Raw genomic sequence first — 26154 nt, 5'->3', positions numbered from 1 at the left:
GTTTACCGATCAATGAGAACGGCGGAACACCAGCGCTAGGGGAATACTGCACATAGAATTCATGGCTTTTTTACCATGATTCATTAGTCTTTCAAAGTTAATTTTTTAACTGTTTTTTTTTGAATTTTTCTTTTTCCCTTTTTCAACCAACATCTTATCAATCCCTTTTTAAAAAAAAATTATTTTTCATTTTTAGAGTCATATTCTAACCCTTCATAGTAGTTACCCTTATTTTGGCAGATATATATATAAGTTGTTCTCTCTTTAAAATTTTGAGATACAGTTTCTTCTAACAGATCAAAATATACCCTAAATCTCTAGTGTATGGCTTTGTTCTAGTCTCCTGCCTGATCACATTCTCTCCCCTTTTTTTTCTTTTTTTCTTTCCTTTTTTTCAATCCTCTTCTTTCTTTTTTCAAACATCTTATCAATTCCTTTTTAAAAATTTTTTATAATTTTCATCTTTACGGTCATATTCCATCCCTTCATTGTATCAACCCTTATTTTGTACATATATGTCTTTCTTTCTTTAAAATTTTAGGAGGCACTTTCTTCTAACAGACTAAAATACACCCAAAATCTAGTGGGTGGCACTGATCTATGCACCAGCCTGATCATATTTGATCATATTCTGGGTTTTTTTGTTTGTTTGTTTTGTTCTGTTTTTGTTAGTTTTTATCTTTTTCTTTTTTTTTCTTCTCTTTCTTTTTTCTTTCTTTCCCTTTCTTTTCCCCTGGTTTCAGGTCTTTTCTGATTTGTACAGAGTATATTTTCTGGGGACGTTGTTAACCTGTTAGCATTTTGTTCTCTCATTCATCTGTTCTCCTCTGGACAAAATGACAAGATGAAAAAAATCACCCCAACAAAAAGAACAAGAGGTAGTACCGTCTGCCAGGGATCTACTCAATATGGACATTAGTGCGATGTCAGAACTAGAGTTGGGAATCATGACTTTAAAGATACTAGCTGGGCTTGAAAAAAGCATGGAAGTTGTTAGAGAAACCCTTTCTGGAGAAATAAAAGAACTAAAATCTAACCAAGTTGAAATCAAAAAGGCTATTGTGAGGTACAATAAAAAATGGGGGCACTAACTGCGAGGATAAATGAGGCAGAAGAGAGAATCAGCGATATAGAAGACCAAATGATGGAAAATAAAGAAGCTGAGAAAAAGAGAGATAAACAACTACTGGATCACGAGGGCAGAATTCGAGAGATAAGCAATACAATAAGACAAAACAACATTAGAATAATTGGGATCCCAGAAGAAGAAGAAAGAGAGAGAGGAGCAAAAGGTATATTGGAGCAAATTATAGTAGAGAACTTCCCCCATGTGGGGAAGGAAACAAGCATCAAAATCCAGGAGGCACAGAGAACCCCTCTCAAAATCAATAAAAATAGGTCAACACCCCGACATCTAATAGTAAAACTTACGAGTCTCAGAGACAAAGAGAAAATCCTGAAAGCAGCCTGGGAGCTGAGATATGTCACCTATAATGGTAGAAACATTAGACTGGCAACAGACCTATCCACAGAGACCTGGCAGGCCAGAAAGGACTGGCATGATATCTTCAGAGCACTAAATGAGAAAAATATGCAGCCAAGAATACTTTATCCAGCTAGGCTGTCATTGAAAATAGAAGGAGAGATAAAAAGCTTCCAGGACAAACAAAAATTAAGGGAATTTGCAAACACGAAACCATCCCTCCAAGAAATATTGAAAGGGGTCCTCTAAGCAAAGAGAGAGCCTAAAAGCAGCATGGACCAGAAAGGAATACAGACAATATACAGTAACAGTCACTTTACAGGCAATACAATGGCACTAAATTCATATCTTTCAATAGTTACCCTGAATGTAAATGGGCTAAATGCCCCAATCAAAAGACACAGGCTTTCAGATTCGATTAAAAAACAAGACCCATCAATATGTCTGCAAGAGACTCATTTTAGACCCAAAGACACGCCCACATTGAAAGTGAACGGGTGGAAAAACCATTTACCATGCTAATGGACATCAAAAGAAAGCTGGGGTGACAATCCTTATATCAGACAAATTAGATTTTAAACCAAAGACTGTAACAAGAGATGAAGAAGGACACTATATCCTACTTAAAGGGTCTATCCACCAAGAAGATCTAACAGTTGTAAATATCTATGCCCCTAATATGGGAGCAGCCAATTATATAAGGCAATTAATAACAAAAGCAAAGAAACACATTGACAACAATACAATAATAGTGGGGGACTTTAACACCCCCCTCACTGAAATGGACAGATCATCTAAGCAAAAGATCAACAAGGAAATAAAGACTTTAAATGACACACTGGACCAAAAGGACTTCACAGACATATTCAGAGCATTCCATTGCAAAGCAACGGAATACACATTCTTCTCTAGTGCCCATGGAACATTCTCCAGAATTGATCACATCCTAGGTCACAAATCAGGTCCCAACTGGTACCAAAAGATTGGGATTATTCCCTGCATATTTTCAGACCACAATGCTTTGAAACTAGAACTCAATCACAAGAGGAAAGTTGGAAAGAACTCAAATACATGGAGGCTAAAGAGCATCCTACTAAAGAACGAATGGGTCAACCAGGAAGTTAAAGAAGAATTTAAAAAATTCGTGGAAACCAATGAAAATGAAAACACAACTGTTCAAAATCTTTGGGATGCAGCAAAAGCAGTCCTGAGAGGAATGTATATAGCAATCCAAGCCTTTCTCAAGAAACAAGAAAGGTCTCAAATACACAACCTAACCCTACACCTAAAGGGGCTAGAGAAAAAACAGCAAATAAAGCCTAAATGCAGCAGGAGAAGAGAAATAATAAAGGTCAGCAGAAATCAATGAAATAGAAACTAAAAGAACAGTAGAACAGATCAACGAAACTAGGAGCTGGTTCTTTGAAAGAATTAACAAGATTGATAAACCCCGGGCCAGACTTATCAAAAAGAAAAATGACCCAAATCAACAAAATCATGAATGAAAGAGGAGAGATCACAACCAACACCAAAGAAATACAAACAAGTATAAGAACATATTATGAGCAACTCTATGCCAGCAAATTAGATAACCTGGAAGAAACGGATCCATTCCTACAGATGTATCAACTACCAAAATTGAACCAGGAAGAAATAGAAAACCTGAACAGACCTATAACCACTAAGGAAATTGAAGCAGTCATCAAAAATCTCCGAACAAACAAAAGCCCAGGGCCAGATGGCTTCCCAGGGGAATTCTACCAAACATTTAAAGAAGAATTAATACCTATTCTCCTGAAACTGTTCCAAAAAATAGAAATGGAAGGAAAACTTCCAAACTCATTTTATGAGGCCACTATTACCTTGATCCCCAAACCAGACAAAGACCCCATCAAAAAGGAGAATTACAGACCAATATCCTTGATGAACATGGATGCAAAAATTCTCACCAAAATACTAGCCAGTAAGATTCAACAGTACATTAAAAGGATTATTCACCATGACCAAGTGGGTTTTATCCCTGGGCTGCAAGGTTGGTTCAACATCCGCAAATCAATCAATGTGATACTATATATTAACAAAAGAAAGAACAAGAATTATATGATCCTCTCAAAAATGCAGAGAAAGCATTTGACAAAGTACAGCATCCTTTCTTGATCAAAACTCTTCACAGTATAGGGATAGAGAGTACCTACCTCAATATCATAAAAGCCATCTATGAAAAACCTAAAGCGAATATCATTCTCAATGGGGAAAAACTGAGAGCTTTTCCCCTAAGGTCAGGAACGCGGCAGGGATGTCCACTATCACCACTGCTATTCAACATAGTATTAGAAGTCCTAACCACAGCAATCAGACTACAAAAAGAAATCAAAGGCATCCAAATCGGCAAGGAGGAAGTCAAACTCCCACTCTTTGCAGATGATATGATACTTTATGTGGAAAATCGAAAAGACTCCACCCCAAAACTGCTAGAACTCATACAGGAATTCAATAAAGTGGCAGGATATAAAATCAATGCACAGAAATCAGTGGCATTACTATATACCAACAACAAGACAGAAGAGAGAGAAATTAGGGAGTTGATCCCATTTACATTTGCACCCAAAACCATAAGATACCTAGGAATAAATCTAACCAAAGAGGCAAAGGATCTGTACTCAGAAACCTATAAAATACTCGTGAAAGAAATTGAGGAAGACACGAAGAAATGGAAAAACGTTCCATGCTCATGGATTGGAAGAACAAACATTGTGAAGATGTCAATGCTACCTAGAGCAATCTACACATTCAATGCAATCCCCATCAAAATACCATCCACTTTTTTCAAAGAAATGGAACAAATAATCCTAAAATTTGTATGGAACAAGAAAAGACCCCGAATAGCCAGAGGAATGTTGAAAAAGAAAAGCAAAGCTGGCGGCATCACAATTCCGGACTTCCAGGTCTATTACAAAGCTGTCATCAACAAGACTGTATGGTACTGGCACAAAACAGACACTAGATCAATGGAACAGAATAGAGAGCCCAGAAATGGACCCTCAACTCTATGGTCAACTAATCTTTGACAAAGCAGGAAAGAATGTCCAATGGAAAAAAGACAAGTCTCTTCAACAAATGGTGTTGGGAAAATTGGACAGTCACATGCAGAAGAAGGAAACTGGACCATTTTCTTACACCATACACAAAAATAGACTCAAAATGGTTGAAAGACCTAAACGTGAGACAGGAGTCCATCAAAATCCTAAAGGAGAACACAGGCAGAAACCCCTTCGACCTCAGTCGTAGCAACTTCTTCCTAGAAACATCGCCAAAGGCAAAGGAAGCAAGAGCAAAAATGAACTATTGGGATTTCATCCAGATAAAAAGCTTTTGCACAGCAAAAGAAACAGTCAACAAAACCAAAAGACAACCGACAGAATGGGAGAAAATATTTGCAAATGACATATCAGATAAAGGGCTGGTATCCAAAATATATAAAGAACTTACCAAACTCAACACCCAAAGAACAAATAATCCAATCAAGAAATGGGCAGAAGACATGAACAGACATTTTTCCAAAGAAGACATCCAAATGGCCAACAGACACATGAAAAAGTGCTCAACATCGCTCGGCATCAGGGAAATCCAAATGAAAACCTCAATGGGATACTACCTCACACCCATCAGAATGGCTAAAATTAACAAGTCAGAAAATGGCAGATGTTGGCGGGGATGCGGAGAAAGGGGAACCCTCCTACACTGTTGGTGGGAATGCAAGCTGGTGCAACCACTCTGGGAAACAGTATGGATGTTCCTCAAAAAGTTGAAAATAGAGCTACCATAAGATCCAGCAATTGCACTACTGGGTATTTATGCCAAAGATACAAATGTAGGGATCCGAAGGGGTACGTGCACCCCAATGTCTATAGCAGCAATGTCCACAATAGCCAAACTGTGGAAAGAGCCAAGATGTCCATCGACAGATGAATGGATAAAGAAGATGTGGTACATATACACAATGGAATATTATGCAGCCATCAAAAGGAATGAGATCTTGCCATTTGCGACGACGTGGATGGAACTGGGGGGTGTTATGCTGAGTGAAATAAGTCAATCAGAGAAAGACATGTATCATATGACCTCACTGATATGAGGAATTCTTAATCTCAGGAAACAAATTGAGGTTTGCTGGAATGGTGGGGGGTGGGAGGGATGGGGTGGCTGGGTGATAGACATTGGGTAGGGTATGTGCTATGGTGAGTGCTGTGAATTGTTCAAGACTGTTGAATCACAGATCTGTACCTCTGAAACAAATAATGCAATATATGTTAAGAAAAAAAAAAAGAGGAAGATAGCAGAAGGGGAAGAATGAAGGGAGGGAATCGGAGGGGGAGACGAACCATGAGAGACTATGGACTCTGAAAAACAAACTGAGGGTTCTAGAGGGGAGGGGTGTGGGGGGATGGGTTAGCCTGGCGATGGGTATTAAAGAGGGCACGTTCTCCATGGAGCACTGGGTATTATGCACAAACAATCATGGAACACTACATTAAAAACTAATGATGTAATGTATGGTGATTAACATAACAATAAAAAATAAAACAAAAAAAAGTTCTTTTTTATGCAGATGGTATGATTTAATTGTCCTGCACCACGAGAGGCTTCAATACATGACTGCTCTTATTAAGTCACTGTTTCTAAAGGAATGATATAAGTTCCGCTATCATATTTCCTGAGATGCCCTTAACTGTAAATTTTACTGAAGATTTAATAAGAGGTTTTAAAAATAAATATTGTATTTGATGTTCCAACAAATAAAAGACCTTCTCATTTAAGAAACATTAACATATGAGAAATCATGCAAGTGTATTTTACAACTGAGCGATGAGCAGATGGGGCATGAGGAGTTCTTAAAGGCCTCTGGGAATGCTGCTTGATGGGCCCATGCCAAGATGCCATCTCTGCCCTGGCAAGTACTTACATGGATACTTCTTTACTGAAATGATCAGCAAGGATGAACTTAAAAGTGTGGTCTGGATATAAAAGTTATAAATGTTGAAGTTCTTTATAGGATTGGGGGGTATTCTTTGTCTCCCAGGGAACCTGAGCAGGGTGTGGGAGGGTGTATCAATGGTATACATTAGTATAAATTATAAAAATCTTACATTCAAGGTTGGATAAAAACCAAATTAACAATCACAAGCTGGACTAAAATAGAATGAACTTTGAAACAAGTTTTTATTTCCTATAAGTCTCTAGTGGGGAATGTCAGTAATGAAGAATGTGGTAGAAATACAAAAGTGAAAGATAAAATATTTCTGGATGGCTCAGTCAGTTAAGCATCCAACTCTTGATTTCAGCTCAGGTCATGATCTTAGGGTTGTGAGATAGAGCCCCATGTTGGGCTCCAGGCTGGGCATGGAGCCTGCTTAAGATTCTCTCTCTCCCTCTCCCTTTACCCTTTCCCACCTCTCTCTCTCTCTCTTGCCCCCCTTAAAAAAAAGAAAGATAAAAATATTAAGAAAGATATGTAAAAGGTTGTAAAATGTTGAGTAATACTTGTGAGCAAGAAAATCTGTACTAGAGCAGAGAAATATATGAGGTTTAATACATAAAAATAAAATATAAGACCGTGATTTTAAAGAGCAAGAGCATTCAGTAAGATAAGATTCCAAAGAGAAATGTTCATATTTTAGAGATCATAAGAGTAAGATAAATTGGAGTCAACCAAATAAATCAAAGGCTCCCTGACATTGTCTTGTACAACCATGAGGACACCTGTCCCTATTAGCAATATTATAATGAGAAAAATGACATGGAAATGAAGAAATGGTTGTTAGGGCTGAAACTACATATGGCCAAGTTAGCTCTGCTTTCAAGGAAGGTTTGATAATTGGTCTGGGACAGAGGGTGAGATTTCTAGGTCATCATCTCCGGGTTATAGGGACCATAGGACTTACTCTCTCAGAGGCTTCTGTGTATTGCTTGGGTTATAAGGATTTGGGTCAGGTTGTTGTCTGGATGGATTTTCTTGCCATGAGTAGCCATTAAGGCTTCTGAATCCATTCAAAAAGATTAGTATAGTCATAAGAGTGAACAGCCAGATCTGTTTAAATTTCAATCCTCTGTTCCCTTCCCCACCCTCATCCTCTGCAAAATACTTTTCACTAAGTTATGGTTTGACATTCTGTCCTGGTTTACACTGAGGCATGATATACAAAAGAAATTTTTAAGAATAAAACATATTAATGCATATACTATAAGGATGATACTAAAATATTACCTTTTATATCCCTTAATGTGCTTTGTTTTAAGGCCTATGAAAAAAATCTTTGAACTTCTTTGAATTCTCCTTTTTATATGACTAAAAAGAAAAATTCATGTATCTGATTTTGTTTCCCCATTCATTAGAAGCTACCCAGATGCTTGGAGACAAAATTTTAGCTCAATTTTAATAATAACACAGAATATACATGCAAGTCTAACCTTTCTTTTGGTCTTGATATTCTGTCTTAATTTATAATTTCCCAGGCCCTGACTTTTTACTTATTTATATTTTAGTGGAAGTAATCTTGAGAGCTGTTCCAAATAATCTGTGGAACAAGGCTTGTTGTAAATAAATATAGACAATACAGTTTTTATAAGAAATTAAATAGATTTTGTTTTTGCCTTTTTATCTCATTTTTGTTTGGTTTAATGTGATCTGATATGGTGAATTGTTAATGTGTTAGTTACAAAAAAAAAAAAAAATTGTGCACCAGGGAAGTAGGAAGTAGGATTTGTTAGAAAGACAGAAACATTAGTAAGTAATAATGTCCAATCTACGGGATAAGTAAAATTTTGGTAATTTCAAAGTTATTTATGGGATTATATAGTTGGTGACTTTTGTATTTTTTTCCTCTTGGACATTAAAAGTGTTTTTGCTGGCTATGCAGCATGTTCTTGTTAATATAATCACCTCTGTGAATTAATCTCTCTTTCTTAGGGGAAATGAAACTTCTAGCTAAGATCACCAGAATAAACCTTGAGGTTTATTATAAATTTATAATTTATAAAATAAAAAAAATATTAAAAATAATAAATTTATAAATTTATTATTATAAATCATGAGGAAGGGGACCTATATATTTCTTATCAGCTCTGAGGACAGTAATATTCCAACAAATATGAAGGTCCCGTATAAGAAAAACAAAAACCATAAGTACATATTACACAAACAGTTCTCAGCTAAATGCTTTATGGGGGTCTTTTCAGATTAAATGAAAGTTTTGGAGCCATGTGCTCTTAAAGAGTGGCCAAGTGGCTCACCCAGTGTCTCACAGTATGCTGGTGACAGGACTGAGACTGCATTCAGAGTTTTGGAATCTCAGTCCCATGTTCATGTCTTTTCACTCCTAAACCAAACATGGGAGAGACTGCCCTTCTAACTTTGGAAGTGATAGTTATTCTGTTTATGTGGGACTGTGTAAATGTGTAAATGTTCTTAGGGACTTGGAAAATAAAATTGAATTTGAGTTTTGTGCATATTTGGATAATTTTAAATTTGCCTAACTCATCCTTGTGATACAGTTTTTAAAAGAATATATATTTTATGGAGAGCTCCAACTGGTGAAATATTCAATTGTTTTTAAGTCAGTAAATATCACTCTTAGTCATTAGAATAGAGTTAAGAAAATGGGTTTTGGAGACAGACAGACTAAATTTGAATCCTGATTCCTCCACTTAGTAGCTGTGTGACCTTGGTCACATTTCTTAACCTCTCTATACATCAGTTTCCTCATCTGTGTAATCATATTAGGAACTACCTCATTTTTTTTAGAATTAAATGAGTTAATACATAAGGACTTCGAACAAGTCCTTATATTTTAGTGGAAATAATCTTGAGAGCTGGGCTGGCACAAAATAGGCAGTCAGTAAGTATTAACTTTTATTTCTCTATTTTTTATTTTTAAATTAATAATGCACAGATTCCCACATGTTTTGCTATCTGAATAGTAAACAAGATGTATAAGAGAATGTAAGTGAGCTAAAAGCCATGCAAGGGAACATAGAGGTAATCTAATTTGAGGAGATATTCTGTTTATAAAGATCTACTGTGGCTTTTTACCAACTGTTCATTTAACTGTGCTTAAACTTTAAGAGATGAGGAATTCATCTCTTCCTGAGGTAGTCCATTCCATATGGACAATTCTATTAAAAAGTTATCCACTGAAATAGAACTGAAATCTCTCTTTCTCTAGCTTCCATTGGTATGGAAGGAATGGCACAGAGCAAGTTCAACTCTCCTTTCAAATGACAGCCTCTACTAAATATTTGAAGGGAACTTTTCCATGATATCAACACCTCCCTTTTTCTTCTTTAAAGATAAATGAATGGTTGAGACATGATTTCAAGTGTTCTTCCTCTCTCTCTGTGCTTTCTTCTCTGCAATGTTGTCTTTTTTATCAACGATTGATATATACAACCCCGATTGTGTTCCAGAATCCAAAGTCCCCTGCATATTTTCTAATTGGTGACTGATGGAAAAATAAATTAATCCTGTAGGGAACTTTTCTTTTTGTGGAGAACCTCATGCATAGCCCCTTGCATCTAAGACATTAGAAACATGACGTCAATTTTTGGCCTCAAGAACAAAGAAACCATAATCTTAACACACAGTTCTCCTAGTCCATTGATTGTGAGCTTGATAACTTTATCTCTCTTTGAGGTCCTTTAAAAAAATCTAAATTTTTGCTATTTTGATTTCTCTTACCGTCATTAGATACAGGTCAGAAAGAATTTCAGTTGGCTAAGTATGCATAACCCCTCCATCCTGGTGCAGTCAATGGATCATAATATCAGAAGTTTGGACCATACTTTCATTGTAATGATGAATGTCAATACTTAACTCATATGTGTTTTTTTTTTTTTTTAAAGATTTTATTTATTTATTTGAGAGAGAGAGAGAGAGAAACAGCATGAGAGGGGAAAGGGTCAGAGGGAGAAGCAGGCTCCCTGCTGAGCCGGGAGCCCGATGCGGGACTCGATCCCAGGACTCCGGGATCATGACCTGAGCCGAAGGCAGTCGCTTAACCAACTGAGCCACCCAGGCGCCCAACTCATATGTGTTTTAATGTACAGGTTATTTTAAATAAGATGTGTGTAGTGCTTAGTGTAATGCCTGACACAAAGTAGTTGCTTAGTAAATAAAAAGTAATGGGACTGATAAATTTTTAGTTTAAAAAAACCCCATTGTTTACTAGTTTTTGTAATGTTCTAGACATTGCAAAATATTTCACACCTCTTCTTGAGTATGGTATATTGTCCAAGAAGTCAGAAATGTAGAATTTCCCTGTTATTCCCCATCTTTTACACTATGGAATTCCATTTTCCAGAAATGGTCATTGTTGATGATTTGATATGTTTGATGATTTGATATGTTTCATGTCCTTCCAGACATTTTGTTTTCTTACACATGTGTATGGATATGTATTATATGCACAATATGAATGGTTATATATAAAAATGACCACATATATGTGTGTTTTTCTTTTACAAGTGGAATCATATATCTTTCTGCAATCCACTTTATTCACTTAATACACCACAGTTGTGTGTCCATGGACTAAAAATTGACATACCTCACTTTTTAAATGGCTACACAGTACTCTATCGTGTGGACATGCTGTGCTTTACTTAATAATCCCTTAATGACAGATATTTAAAATCTATCCATTTACTTGCTAACGTAGGAATTCAACAATAAACACCCTGGGACAAATATATTTGCACACTTAGATAAGCCTCAAGGACAGAGTCTTTAAAGTGGAATTACTAGGTCAAAGGGCAAATGTGTTCAAATTTTAATAGTTATTACCAAATTGACCTTCAAAAATTTGTACCAAAGTGTACTTCCACTCCCAGTGTGTTAATTTATTCTTTCATTCAGTAGGAAAGTTTCAGTTATTCCCACACTCTCACCAATACTGTGTATTATCAATCTTTAAATTTTTTTGGTCAATTTGGTTAGTGAAAAATGATAGCCTATTGATGTTTTAATTTGCATTCTAAAACTATGAGTCAAACTGAGCTTCTTAAAACATGTATATTGGCTATTTGTATTTCTTTTTCTGTGAACCTGCCAGATGAATTCATTGTCTATTGTTCTATTGGATTGCCAGTCTTTTTCTTATTGATTTAAAAATCAATAACATATTAGGTCTCTGTTGCAAAATTTGTTTCCTAGTTGGTTGTTTAGAGGGAGGTCAACCATTTGATGATTATTTGATTATTTGAAGCAGCATGCTACTGTGGAAAGAGTGCTTGACTCAGAGTGTGAATGCATGGGTTCTAGTTCTGGCTCTGTCACTTACTTTTTCCATGATTTTGTTTTTTTCATCTGAAAAAATGGGGATACTAACACCTGACTGTGACTAAATGTGATAATGTGCATGAAAGCATTTAATGGACACGAAAGTGCTTTGCAGATATAATATGTGGTTATTTTTATGATATCCTTGGAAAAATTCATGTGAGAAAAGGAAAGATTTTTGCCTTCAATCCTTAAACTCTGGTTTCTTGCTTTATAAAGCCAAAGCCAACCTTTTTACACGTAGCAAATTTACAAGTACCGACTTCAGGTTAAGGACAAGTAGTATTAAGTCCTTTCTACTCTGCACTGGTCAGGTCTTATCTGGAAAACTGAGCTCATGTCTGGAGACTGGACTTTAAAGAAAGTGCTGTTGTTTTGGACAACACTGGGTTAAGAAGGTGTCCGGAAGCAAAGGGCCTGGAAACCATATTGTGAAAGCCTAGGAAAGCTTATCTTGGAAAAAGGACAAATTACAAGGATTTAATATTTTTCTTTAACATTTGAAAAGATGTCCTGGGACAGGGAATAGACTTGCTTTTCATTGTTCTACAGAGGAGATCTACGACTTAGAGTCATCAATTTAGGATCGTCATAAGGAATACCTTTCTGGCAATTCCAGCTGTTTGACAGTGGAGCAGGGTTATCTCAAAACAGTGATCTTCTCTTGGGGCACCTGGGTGGCTCAGTCGTTAAGCGTCTGCCTTCGGCTCAGGTCATGATCCCAGGGTCCTGGGATCGAGCCCCACCTCTGGCTCCCTGCTCCACAGGAAGCCTGCTTCTCCCTCTCCCACTCCCCCTGCTTGTGTTCCCTCTCGCTGTGTCTCTCTCTGTCAAATAAATAAATAAAATCTTTAAAAAACAATCAACCACCCCCCCCAAAAAACCCAGAGATCTTCTCATTACAGAATGTATTTAAGTAGAAGTAGAATGTCAGGAATGTTGTAGAGTGAATTTCTGAGTTGGAAGACAGTAATTTCTGAGGCCCATCGGCATTGTCTGTCATGTGGCTATCTTTTCCACTTAATTATGTTCATTCTCTTTATAATTTTTGAGTAAATACCATTTGCCTCATACTGAGGTTGGTGTTGTAAGAAATATAAAAACACATAAGATTTAGTTAAGGAATTTGTCTGTTATAGGAAATCAATTGTGGAAATGTAGAGGAGGGCTGAACTAGGAATCAGATTTCAAAAGCCGGAGATGTGCTTTCATGACACCCATTTCCATCGTCACTGTTACCCTGGAGCCTTCTTTGCTGATTTTCTTTCCTTCTCTCTTTTGTTCTCCTTATTCTTTCTTTTATTTTTCTTTCTTATTTGGACCATTCTGAATGTTCTTTCTCTCTCTCTCTCTCTCTCTCTCTATACCTTCCTTCCTTCTTTTCTTTCTCCCTTCTTCCTTCCCTCCCTCCCTTCCTTCCTTTTATGTTATATGAGGACTTCTAGTTTTGCTTTAACTCCATGTTCCTAAGATTCATCTATATTTTTGAGTATAGCTTTAGTTCATTTATTTCTCATTGCTGTATAATATTTCATTGTGTGAATATACTACAATTTATTTTTTCATTTTCCTGTTAAAAAGCACTTAATTCTATTTTAAATATTTTGCTATTGGACAAATATTGTGGTATATACCTGCTGATACTCACTCATGTGCAAGGGTTTCTTTAATATTTATACTATAAGTGGAAATGCTAAGCCAGAGAGCATATGTATGTTTGCCTTTGCAGGGTAATGTCAAATTGTTTTATAAACTGTTCATAGCTTTGGCTATATTTAAGTAGCCTCTTTTATAATAGTTTACCTTGCTAAAATATATTTTCTTAAATTACCTTATCCACATGCCCAAGAATCCATAATAGCTTTCTGATCAAATGACTCTCAGTAGTGCGTTCAAAATTCTCCATTGACTGGCAATCCTATGCCCATTCAGTCATCTCTTATGGTCCCCCATAAGGATCATTTCACTTTAATCAGGCCTGTGGCCTTATCATCTCACTCTGCTTTTCCCACTTTTCCTGTCTCATCTTTCTTTCTAACTCCTTATCAGTCTCAGTCTACTTACAGCAGAGTTTTAAGAACACAGACTCTGGAGCTTGAATCTCTGCTTTACCACTGCCAGTTTATACATCTCTGTGTCTCTGTTTCCCCACCCATGAAGTGGGGATAATAACAGAACTTACCCCAGACTGTTGTATTAAATGAATTAATATTCATAAAATTCTTAGACAGTAAATGTTATATAAGCATTTGATATTTTTATTATTATTCTGTAACAGCCTCTTATCTTCTTCTAGAAGTATTTTCTGACTAAAATTTTACATGGTGTTGCATTTCATAAATAATGCATCATTAATATCTTGCCTGAGAGCAAAAACCATGCTGGTACAATTTTCTTTCTCAATGTTTATTTCATGTTGGGCTTACTGATTGATAAAATGCAATAAAATAACCTATGGGAATCAGATTCCCAAGTCTTCATAGTCTTGATACTGGCTGCAGAAGAGCAGTTATCCTGTGCATGAAACTCCACTTTACTAATTTCATTGCTATGACACTAACTCATGACTTAGAACTTAATGCTAAGCCTAAATAATTCACCTTGGAACCTAAATCCTAAAGATATCATTGGGACATATGGTAGGAAAGAGTCTCCAAAATACAAGTCTGGAATTTGCCCATTTTCCTAAACCTGCAGAGTTCCATCTTCTGCAGACTGGACTGGATTGCAGGAAACTGTTTTTCTGGAGAATTGCTCTGGTGAAATGGTGAAACAACACAGGGTCATGGAGCAGGCCTGAATGATGCACCTTGCTATGCTCCCAAAGATTGACACTGTACCACAAATGTCCACTGTCCAGCATCATGCCTGAGCCAGGGGCCCCATTTACCATTCCCTTGATGACATGTGCTCCCAATGGCACTGCCATTTCTGAGCTTGTGGACCAACATTAGTTGTCATGGCTACAGGTTCCTGGACAGCTCAATCTTTAAAGATATGTCTTCTTTGATTGCATGCTATAACATTATTCTTGCAAGTGCCATTTTCTGAAGGACTTCTGGAGCAATAGAAAAAGCCATAAATTGCTTTCCATTGCTGGGAAAAATCATGTATCTGTTTAAGTTTACAGACATCTTCAGAGGGCTGTTTTTGATTGTAGCATTTTTAGACTCCGTAGAGCCACACAATAAAGCAAACTCTCTCTAAGCATTTGAGTGTCCTCTCTCTCTAGTTTGAAGTATACAGATGAAGATAAAGATACACTGAAGAGGAAAACATTTCTCCCAGAGAAGCAGAACAGAATGGGAAGTGCTAAAGACCCAAAAAGGGATAATGATTAGAATTTCAGGTATTCTTGAGCTATTGGATCAATTCAAAATGCATGAATTTTTCAATTTTTACAGAATACTGTAAGTAGAAAAAATTGCCATGCCAGTTTACATTTAAATATTGATGATTTGTAGTTTTAACAAAGCAATTCATAGTACTATGAATTGGAGATGGCAAAGATCTGCATTATGACAAAATCTGTCCATCTCCTGAGTTCCTAAATTCAGTTTTTCTCTAGTCTCTGATATTAAAATATTAGCAAAATTATACATTCCTATTTGGTATACAATGTAGTTTAAGAAAAAGGAATTATTTATACTTTTAAAAAGTTGAGGAGAAAGAGAAAACACTTTTGAATACATAGGTAATATTTATAAATAAGTATTTTAGAAGTGTGACAAAGTTGCTTCTCTAGATAGTGAGTTGGGATGTTATAGACCTGGGAAAAGAGGAAGAAAATTATTTTTCCTTACAGAAATGGTAGCTAGAATTTTCTGTTTGTGTTAGAAAGAAAGAACACTTAAACCTAGGAAATGTGATGTCATCCTTCATCTTTTTTTTTTTTTTTTACTAACCTTTTGGCCCATTTAAGAATTAAAATAATGTATAGCCTTCTCAAGTTGTAAGAGGATTGTCAAATAATATGCTTAGAATGAAGAGATCAGGATGATTATTCTTTAATCTGAACAAGTAATTTATAGGATTATGAAAAAATCCAGGTTCTTGACTATCCTCAGTTCAGAGCGAGACATAATTAAATTACAAGACAGAAGAAAGAACCATGAATCTGCTACATCCTGTAATCACTCAATAAGTTTCAATGATTATTGAAAGCAGGTTAATGCAAAACTCAGCTATTTGTCTTTGATATACATGAGAATTCTTTGGACATTTCATCTAAATCACTTTGAAACACTGAGTAGCTTGGTACTATAATGCGATCAGACCCATTCTTATAAATCTGGTAGTGGTACCCATTCTTTAAAAGGTACACCACATTACTATAGGCCAAAGGCTCTTTCATTTCATTATATAACAATGACAGCAACTCAATTTAAGTGTATAATGACCCAAGCCAGCCATCCATAGCAGCAAAAATTTAATAGCAACCTTATCTGGAATGCTGACGAGGAGCACTTCCCAAGAAACCATTACAGCCTCTTCAAGTTTACAAAACAATTGGCTTTAATCTTTAATACTGTTAAGCAGTAGGGGGCAGATAGGCACATTAGCATAGCTTTACTTTTTATAAATAGCATTTAATACACCATATTCAGATACTGTTGGGCTAAGCATCTTATGTCAGTTTTAGACTTGAGCAAATAGTACAAGGATTTCTTTTTTCTTGAAAGGCAAGATATAATGCTTGCATTCCCACAATGGGGCTTAGGAGGGTTTGTATATCAATGAAGTTTCAAGGCAAAAACCTGGAACATGTGTCCTTAGGGAAATGTGAGGCTCCTTGACATAAATTTAAATAACAATAAGAAGAAAACCATTAAGAAGAAATTTTCTCGGTTCAATGTAGAAACATTAGCTTCATTAAGTTCATGTACTTTGCTTGGAGCATGAAGTCACACTATAGCCTCACCACGATAGCATTTCATCTGCTCTATGGTTTTTCATATTTAAAAAATTCTTTTATTATTTCATGAGAGAAACCCATGTGTGAATTGCAGATATTCTCTTTCTCAAGGAAGCAAATATATTTTTTATTGTTGTAGTATGTCTTTGGATAACACGGAAGAAAAAGCTTAATGAGATTGCTAAAATTGAAGACCAGGCTCAGATCCTTACTTGGATGCTCGTATTCAGCATATGCTGGGTTGTATTGCAAGGCACACCATAGACATAGGGCACACCTTCCTGAAGCATCAGGTTTCCTTGATGATAAGAAATACAAGTATTAATTTTATATTAAAACAGACACAAATGTCTTGTGAATATATTGAACAATGTCCCTGCATTTTAGGATAAATAAAATATAAGACTAAAAAAATTTCAAATTGTGTTGCACTGCCTCAGAAGTAGGCTTCCAGGTTCCTTGCTTTTCAGTTAAGGGCATTTTGGAAGAAAGGTTTGAGGAGGACTGGCTTAAACAATAGGGAGCATGACCTACTGTCTGTAGAAAGCATGTGTTGGATTATAATTTAAGCCACAGAAGTTCAAATATAGTTGCCTTAAGATACATTCTGGCAGAACATTTTTTCTAACTGCAAATAGAATTGGGAAAAACACAGGTTTTAAATTCTTGGCATTATATTTAAAATATAATAAAGCTATTTTAGAATTAACTTAGGCATTATTTATCTGGAGAGAGTAGACTTATCAACTTGCTTCATACTTTTTACTTCTGACTTCTTTGGATTTGCTTCTTGGATTTGAAAGGAGTATTTCTTTTTAATAATCATTGTTATCAAATATCTCAGTCATAAAGGCTTTTCTACTTTCAATGCTGTATTGACATGTTAGGGAGTTTGACCATTTTGACTGAATTGTTACTTAAATACATAATGTATATAAATACCGTCCTAACAGGAACAGTTTACAGATATTAGTCTTCCATCTTCTGACTTGGAATATGTACTTCTGCATGAGTGAGCATACTTTCTATGGGAGAACTTCAACTATATTGATTATCCTTTCCATCTTAATATAATACCATCAAGCGATCCCTTAGTCAAAGGAAATATCAAACCCCAATCCTGCCTTCAAGGAGTTTCTGGTCTGTTGTGGAAGATGAGATTAGGACACAGAAAACAATTTTAGAAAAAAATTGCACCATAGGTTGTTACATTAACTAGAAGGCTGAGGTGGCTTTAATGATTTGGAGGTCTATATAGCCAAAACAAAATTTTAATTTCCAGGTAGTGGAAATCACACCAGTAGCAAGCAGCTAACCAGGCTTTAAGCTATAGTCATCACATAATTGCTTTTCTTTGCTTCTGCATTTTCTGCATACGTTTTTACCTAGGCTCCTGTTGGTGGAGTGCTCCTAACCACTTCTGTTTTGGTGCTGCCCAATTTGAATCGATTTTTGCTTAAGTAAACTATGAATTTTTTAAGGTGTCACAGCTTATTTTTTAACAAAGGTATAGAAATAGAAGTTCAGAAAAAGAATTGGCTGAACACGACACAGAACCTTTCTTTATAGCTTATTTGAGAACATCTAGCAAAAAGCATGTATTTTAGTGTTAAAGCAGGCAGTAGTCACAATAACTCCCTATACTTTTTAATATAGTCTCTATTTTCTAAAGACCTCTCCATTGATCCTCACAACAATCCTGTGAGATAGACAAGACTTTTGCTTCCATTTCACAGAGGAAGAAACTAAGATTCACGAAGGTCAAATCATTTGTCCAAGGTCGTAAACCTAAAATCGGTATTGCAGTACTTGACCCTACAGCAGGGATTCCAAGCTTAGAGGTACTTTCTCAAATATTATGCTGCAAGGTTTCATGCCATGTAAGTCCTTTATAATTATGACTTTGTATTTATGAGTATGACCTTTAAGGAATCAGCTCTGGAAAACAGACTTACTCTATCTGGGTACTCAGAAGCACACACAATAATTATTTCTTAAAATGAGTTCTCTGGAACTCAAAGAAGAGAAAAAATGGAAATCTAAAATTGGGGAATACTGTATACTACAGGCCTCTCTGGGAGACTCACGGTGTACATGTGACCCAGAAAAATACTACAAAAAATAAATGTATTTATTTACAGTTTTTCCAAACTAATTTAGATCTGGATCTTCCTTTTTATTCCATTCATTAAAACTTTCTATATTGATACTGAATTAGAGCTTATTTCAGAAATCTCTTAGTTAAGAGTGGGATTAAAAAAATAAGCTTAGTTTGAAATTTCCATTGCCAAATTAGGTAGTAAATGCCTGGAATATGAATCTTATTCCCCTTTAACTTTGAAGGTCCCTGTAAAGAAAGAAGAGGATCTTTCAGTTTCTTTTTTCCATCTGCTTCCATCCTTTGGCTATTCCAGAGCTGTTAACCACCATGCTGTGATGGTTTGAAATAAACCAGCCTCCCTATGAAAAACTTTGATAGATTCAACATCTCTTTATTTTCTTCCCTGTAGTGATCATTGTGGCACAAAATGATTTTTGAGGTTATGGGATAAGAAAAAAGTTCTATGAAAGCAGGCCTTATTGATCCTATTCCAGGAGATCTTATCGCCGAGGACGGAAGATGCAGTTACTGAACTGCTTTTTACCAGCCTATGGAAGAGTCGATGCGTTAAGTTGAAAAGAATGGGCTTAGATCATAAATCTGTTCTTCAGGGAAATTACAGATTCAAGCTCTTTGAAGATATTTATTCCTTCAAAGTTCTTAATTTACGTTTATTCATTTCCCCTAGTTGATTTCAGGCACAAAGATAAGAAGAAAAATTTAATTCTTTATTGTGGCCATTGCCTGGTCAGTGATTAGTATGAAAATGCTTTCTAAGTTTTCCAAAATTGCTTTTTAAAATAACCATATTTTAGTGCTTTCACTGGCATGCTTCTGTGTGTCCGATACTAGTCTAAATCTTTTATTTTGTGAATATTATAAAATAAAATCCCAAAGAAAAAAGGCTGAAAGGAAATTCACCAAAATATTAACAATGATGGTTTTCTTAGAAAAGTGGAATGGTGGGTAATTTTAATATTAATTTTTTCTAATATCTTACCTGTTTTTCACATTTTCTACAATTTTATAATATCACATGTTACTATGAAAATCAGAAAAAATGTACTAAAATTATGTGAAATTTAAAATTAGTATCCTATTTCTCCCTAAACTCCAGATATGATTTAAAGCTTTTTGTTTTTCTTTTCATCACCACCTTAAAAAGGAGGAGAGGGCAAAGTAAATGTATAATTTCTCCAATAGTAATGCTTTGCTAAAATTAAATGATCACGTAATGATGATTAAACATCTAGGTCTGCCTCCAATAAAGAAGTGAGGAATGGCCTAATTACTGTAGTTTGCCAGTAAAAACCTATTCATTTATCATTTCACCGAACATTACAACCAGAGTTTTACAAAAAGAGCATTTTTCAATCTATAATTTCCCTCACTCACAAACTGATGTTTCTGTTGAGCAGACATGAGGGATTTAGCTGACACTGGCTGAGGAAAGCCGTCCAGCCTTCACCACAGAGTGCCTGGGGAGACTAATACCTATTTACATGCCTCAGGTCTTAGGAGTTATTGTCCCCCAAAATCAGAGACTGGGCATCTATTTGTTCCCCCCACCTGCACCCGGCTTATGTTTCTTGTGTAGATTTGTTTCTGATATAAATTTGCTTTCCTATTGGTTTTAACATAGGCAAGACCAGAAGGACTTTACAGAAAAGATTTGGGTAGTCAACTGAGATTATTTTTTCCCTCCTGAGAGAAACTGGAAATAAGTTTATATGAAGAAGTAAGATTTTTCTTTGAAGATACAGGAGGAAATATTGTATGTATATTCCATATATTCCTGGGATCATTCCCTAAACTCCATACTCAGGTGCTAAATTTAGCCAGTCTAGTTTTACATGATTTAGGTGATGTTCCTTAACTTCTCTGTGTCCGACTGTTAATAAGGCTAATAAATCTTGATGACAAAATAAGTTTCCCAATAAAGTCAATATTAAATTATCCTGAAGTTAATTTTATGGTTTTTGGACTCTCTAGACCCCTAGTTTCTCTCTCTCTCTCTCTTTTTGTTTTTTACTACCTTAATTAATGCTATTTCATGAAGTGCCATAAGAACATGAGACAACTGTGAAATCCATATCCCTTACCAAACCTTACCAAACCAACCCAAATAGCAAGCTGGGTTGTGTATGTTAGCAAAAAATAATTTCTTCTTTGTGTCTTCACACAAAGAAGAAAACATATTACTAAAGAGTTGGCAGTGACCAACTCTTTGGATTATCTAGTTGTCATGTTTCAATCTACTTTTCCAATGTTTCTCTGTAATTTATCTCTCATGAGTCCCTTACCTGCATCCTGGATTCTGACCATGTGCTTCCTGAGGCAGGGTTTGATATAAGTGGTTTTGATACCATCTTCTCCTCCTGCTCCCCCTCCTGGGTGGAAATCATTGCTCTAGCCATGCCACATTTTTTGAATACTCTGAACATTGGCCTCCTTATCAATTGTGTCTGACCTGGATGTTTCCTCATTTATAATATTCTTCTTACCATTTCCCTTCTCCACTTCCTACTAGACATCATTCATCTTTTAAGAACTAGCTCAAGCACCATAACCTTTTAAAGATTTCACCACTTTTCTCTATGCTCCTGCTGTAGCTTGAAGTGTCTTCTTTTCAGCACATAGGATACACATGGGATAAGTTATAATTATTTACATGTCTGTCTCCTCCATTAGGATGTGAGTGTCTCAGTATCAGACGGTGGCTTATTCATCTTTGTGTCCCATCACTGAGCAGAGGCTGGAAAGACCTAGGTTCGTGATGAATGTTAGCTGAATGATTTTTTGCTGAATGAATTGTGGCTCTAAAAGCTATATATAAAAATTCTAGCAGGTGTGGTTGGAGGGGAAATAGTTTTAAAAGATTTATGGACATGGGCTGTATGCTATCAAGAGAGGACTGGTCCATATGGCACATCCTGGGCAATAGGGGAAGCTTACTGTGTAGAAGTAGAGAACAATGAGAGAAAGAGTAGGTTTTCTGATAACAAATATCAATTATTTTAAATATTTTTTCTCAGAGTCTTCCTTAAGTTGTTCTGTATCCCTTTCTTATGCATTCATCTACTAGATAAATGAATTTGATATAAAATGAGGTCACTGCTTCTAATCATAAGGTTTTATATTGCTTACTGCTGTCTCACATAGAATGAGGAAATTTCAAGAAATGGAGTATTTTCCTGATCTTTCCCAATCTCTATTTATATATCAAGCTCCTATAAGCAACCCAAATGACGTAATGGGAGACCCTCTTTGCTGGCCTTTGTGTACCTGGAATGTGTAAGGATCTTATGGTGAGAAAAATGACTTTGAAGCTATTGAGTTAGAGACATAGATGGTTCATTAAATGGGACAAAAACACTGCCTAAATTAGGGGAATAATGTGCATTTTAGTATGTCAGTGGAGAAAGGTGTGAGGAGGGCAGGAGGTTAGGTGGGGCATGAATACAGTCACCAATTTCCTGGTTGCCTCTCAGGAATTCTGGACTTAAACTCTCCAAAGACCTGAGTCATCACACCAAGTTTCTTTAAACTTTTTTCCCCCTTTTTTCCCATGTACAGAATTGAGTGCTCTGCTGGGTGCCGCACTCTACAATCCTAATTTCCTTCCTAATTGCACAAGTGGCTGAGCTCTTACAATACCATATTTCTGTTCATTTGCATTTACACAATGTACTTCACTGTGTGCTTCAAATGCACCATTTGAATGTTGAGTCTTGTCTCCATCTTTAGGTTCTTATAATGGCTGGGCCCATGAATAGGGCAAGTCTGAGGAGAGCTGCTATAATCTCAATATGAGACTGTCTTCTTACAACTGGCCAATATTCAGCTGGCTTCTGAGGTGATGCTGAGCAGTAATTCAAATGGAAGAACACAGCAATAAGTAGAGGGAAAGAACACCCAAGGTGATCATTTAGAAATCATTTTCAGGTCAGAATAAAAGAACATGGGATTTGTTTTATTTTATTCCAAACACCATATAATCAAAAGGGTCTCAGGCTCCCAGGGAGTTCACTACATGAGGTTGCTTTATAAAACTGTTGAACAAAGCCTGAAGGAATTCTTGCATTGCATTCCCTTCCTAACCCTCAAACTTGTTTTCAAATAAAATGAAGGGGTCTCTCCGGTCAAATAATGTAATTTCACCAAATGCTACAACTTCAGTTTCTATGGAAGACCTGTTACCAAATATAGGGTGCATTTGAGGTAGCAGAGCATATTCCTAATGGGATTTATCATATTTATTACGTTATGAATTTTGAACATATTCTCCTTTTAGATTAAATAAGAAAAAGCTTCTGGGTTGTCCTGAATGGCAGAATCACTGGAACCAGAGTTGGAAGAGTCCTGACAGAGTCATTCTGTATTGGCTTGTGCTAAATATAGTGGTATGGCAGGTTTTTTCAACTTCCACACTTTTCACATTCTGGCCAGATACTTTGTTGTGGGCAGGTATTCAGTGAATTGTAGGATGTTTAGCAGCATCCTTGGCCTCTACCCACTAGATGCCAGTAGCATCCTTCCCCAGTTATGACAACCAAGAAAGTCTCCAGATATTGTCAATATCCCCTGGGGGGAAAAGTTGCCTTGGTTGAGAATCACCACCCTATAATAACAATCTTGGTGCCTGTGACCAGTCTCTTTGGGCAATATTATCATTTAAGAAGTATAAAACTAATATAAATCTATTTATCTAATAGATAAAATATTGAGGCTCGGCTTATATTGTGGTGGGTACACATTTATTAAATATTCCCAGTTCACAGCCAAAGTGGCCTAGGCTTTCAGAGTTAATGTAGTGATCTTCTCACCAGGCTATGCCTGGTATATGGTCTCAGACTTCCTCAGCTCTCCCAGTGTGGGACAGATAGCAGCATAGACTACTTACCCCATAGGTTTTCCAACAAAGAACTATTGGTTCCATATATAAAATCCTTCTAATCTGAATAGATTATTACCATTACTTTGGACTATTTAACTTATCAATAGGGTATCAACAGTGGTGCTGCTCTGTAATATTTCAAATTAGAATCCAAATCTTATACTTTTTTTTGATGATTCACAAGTTGGATTTATAAATTTGTACTCTCCTGAAGTTATAAAACCAGGATTTAATTTATGGAACTTGCCAGCAAGTCTTACCAAACTTCCACTGATTTATAAGTGTTTCTTCTTTCTAATGGTAGTTATAACCAAACTGTTTTTAGTGTTCTGTAGGTTCAAAAATTAATTTCCATATCCTTAAATGGGTTTACAAATCCTAATATAGATTTACAAGTCCTAGAGCAGATTTTCAAATCATGCCAATAAATCCTAAATAAAAAGACTTGATTTACAAACCTGGATTTTGCACCTGGTTTCCAGGAAGTGATTATAAATCAGAAGTTGAGAGCACCCCTGGCAGAATGAGCCCGCATTCTCTCTGGGAAGTCCTGTCCTCCGCATTGAATCGCACAGGCCTGATTTACAAGCAGTAGCCCGGAGCTGGCAGAGGCCCCTCTGACTTTGATATGCCAGGGCTGTTGAGGGAAAAGGGCCACATCCCACACGCTGGCGAAAATGGCCGCTAATCAGAATGAAGACAGCAAACCATTCATCTTTGTCAGAAGTGGGAAGTGGTGTCAGATAGTTGGGATTCCCAGTTCTACCTGAGTGAAAAAGCAGAGATACACCCAGGCATTCGGCATGAGTCTAGTCAACATTAGCACTGACATTATGCTTCACAGCCCAGAACCACAGATAAGGTGAAGAGTGTGTGTTCTTCCTCAGATGGGGCCAAGGACAGGCATCTGTGCTTTGTCCCATTGTCATCATCATGCTTCTCAAGATGTCTGGCCTACGAAGGCTATACACCAAAGTGGGGACAGTGGTTATTCTGGGGAATGTGATGAGAGTGGGTGGAAGGAGAAGGGGGAAATTTCATTTCTAGTTTATTCACTTCTGGGCTATTTGAATTTCACAGTGAGCATATATTCATTTCATAATTGAAAAAAAAAATAGAGATTTTATCAGGAATACAATGGAAATAAGAGGTTTTGTTTTTGTGTGCTCTTTTGTAACTACCTAAAGTAAACTACCATCACACAGGGTTCCTTCTTCTTTAGCTAGCATTCCCTTCCACTCTTCATAGGTGTCCCCTCACATTTATAAAGGGGATTAGAATCTTTTTTTGGAATGCTTTCTTATTTACTTATCCAGTTTCCTGTGTACCAGGCAAAGCAAAAGTCATGTTCCAGATGTGGAAAACGAAGATCCCAGAAATAAATGGCTTGCTTTTTCCAAACGAATATTTAAGTGGCAGAGACAATATTTGGACCAGCTTTGGATTTCTGGTTCCAAGACCAGTGCTCTTTCCATGACATCATGTGCCGTGGTCTACACAGACCTTCTCATTGTGGAGATGGAAGAATATTCTGTCTCCTCTAGTCTGGTGATCCTAGCTGCTATTTACTACTAGGCTATGTCATAATCTGTGATACCACTGAAGCATTGTCAGTGATGGTCTTTGAAAACTGTGACCTATTAAATACTCTCTTCTTTCTCCCTATACCATTCCACTGAGCCAAGATGTGTCCTTCAGCAATTCCACCTAATTCTCTCAAAAGCCAGCTGAAACACCAGTTTAGTTTATTTTCTTTTTTGTTTTGCTTTTGTAAAGTTTTCCTGACCATTATATCTCAAAGTGCTCCTTCAGATGATCATAGCAATAATTGCTTATTCATCTAGCAGATTATCATGTACTTACCTGATGTCTTTAATTTTGGTAAGAAAAGTCTCTGGATTTATTTTTTTATTTTTATTTTTTTAAAGATTTTATTTTTATTTGTTTGACAGAGACAGCAAGAGAGGGAACATAAGCAGGGGGAGAGGAAGAGGGAGAAGCAGGCCTCCCACCGAGCAGGGAGCCCGATGTGGGACTAGATCCCAGGACCCTGGGAGCATGACATGAGCCAAAGGCAGACACTTAACGACTGAGCCACCCAGGCTCCCCGAAAAGTCTCTGGATTTAAAATCAGGAACTCTGTGTTTGTGTTGTGGCTTCATTACTTACTGGAAATGAAGCTTGATGAGTCTCAACTTGTCCAGATAAGAACATATTTTAAGTTTCCTATCTATTGCACACAGCCATTATAATGCCCAAATGAGATAAGAGAAAATGTTTTGCAAACCTTAAATGCTATATAAGTTATGTAAGCTATGTAAGTTACTAATGTAGTCCCACAGTTGAGGATCTAAAAATTTTAAATGTGGACGGGGCAGTAATGCTTAAAAGCAACTTTGATGGTGATTTGGACACAGTAAATTAC

The sequence above is a fragment of the Zalophus californianus genome, chromosome 7 (genome assembly GCF_009762305.2).
Source record: "Zalophus californianus isolate mZalCal1 chromosome 7, mZalCal1.pri.v2, whole genome shotgun sequence".
Lineage (NCBI taxonomy): Eukaryota > Metazoa > Chordata > Mammalia > Carnivora > Otariidae > Zalophus > Zalophus californianus.
The sequence above is the reverse complement of the archived record's forward strand: the minus strand, read 5'-3'. Positions refer to the sequence as shown.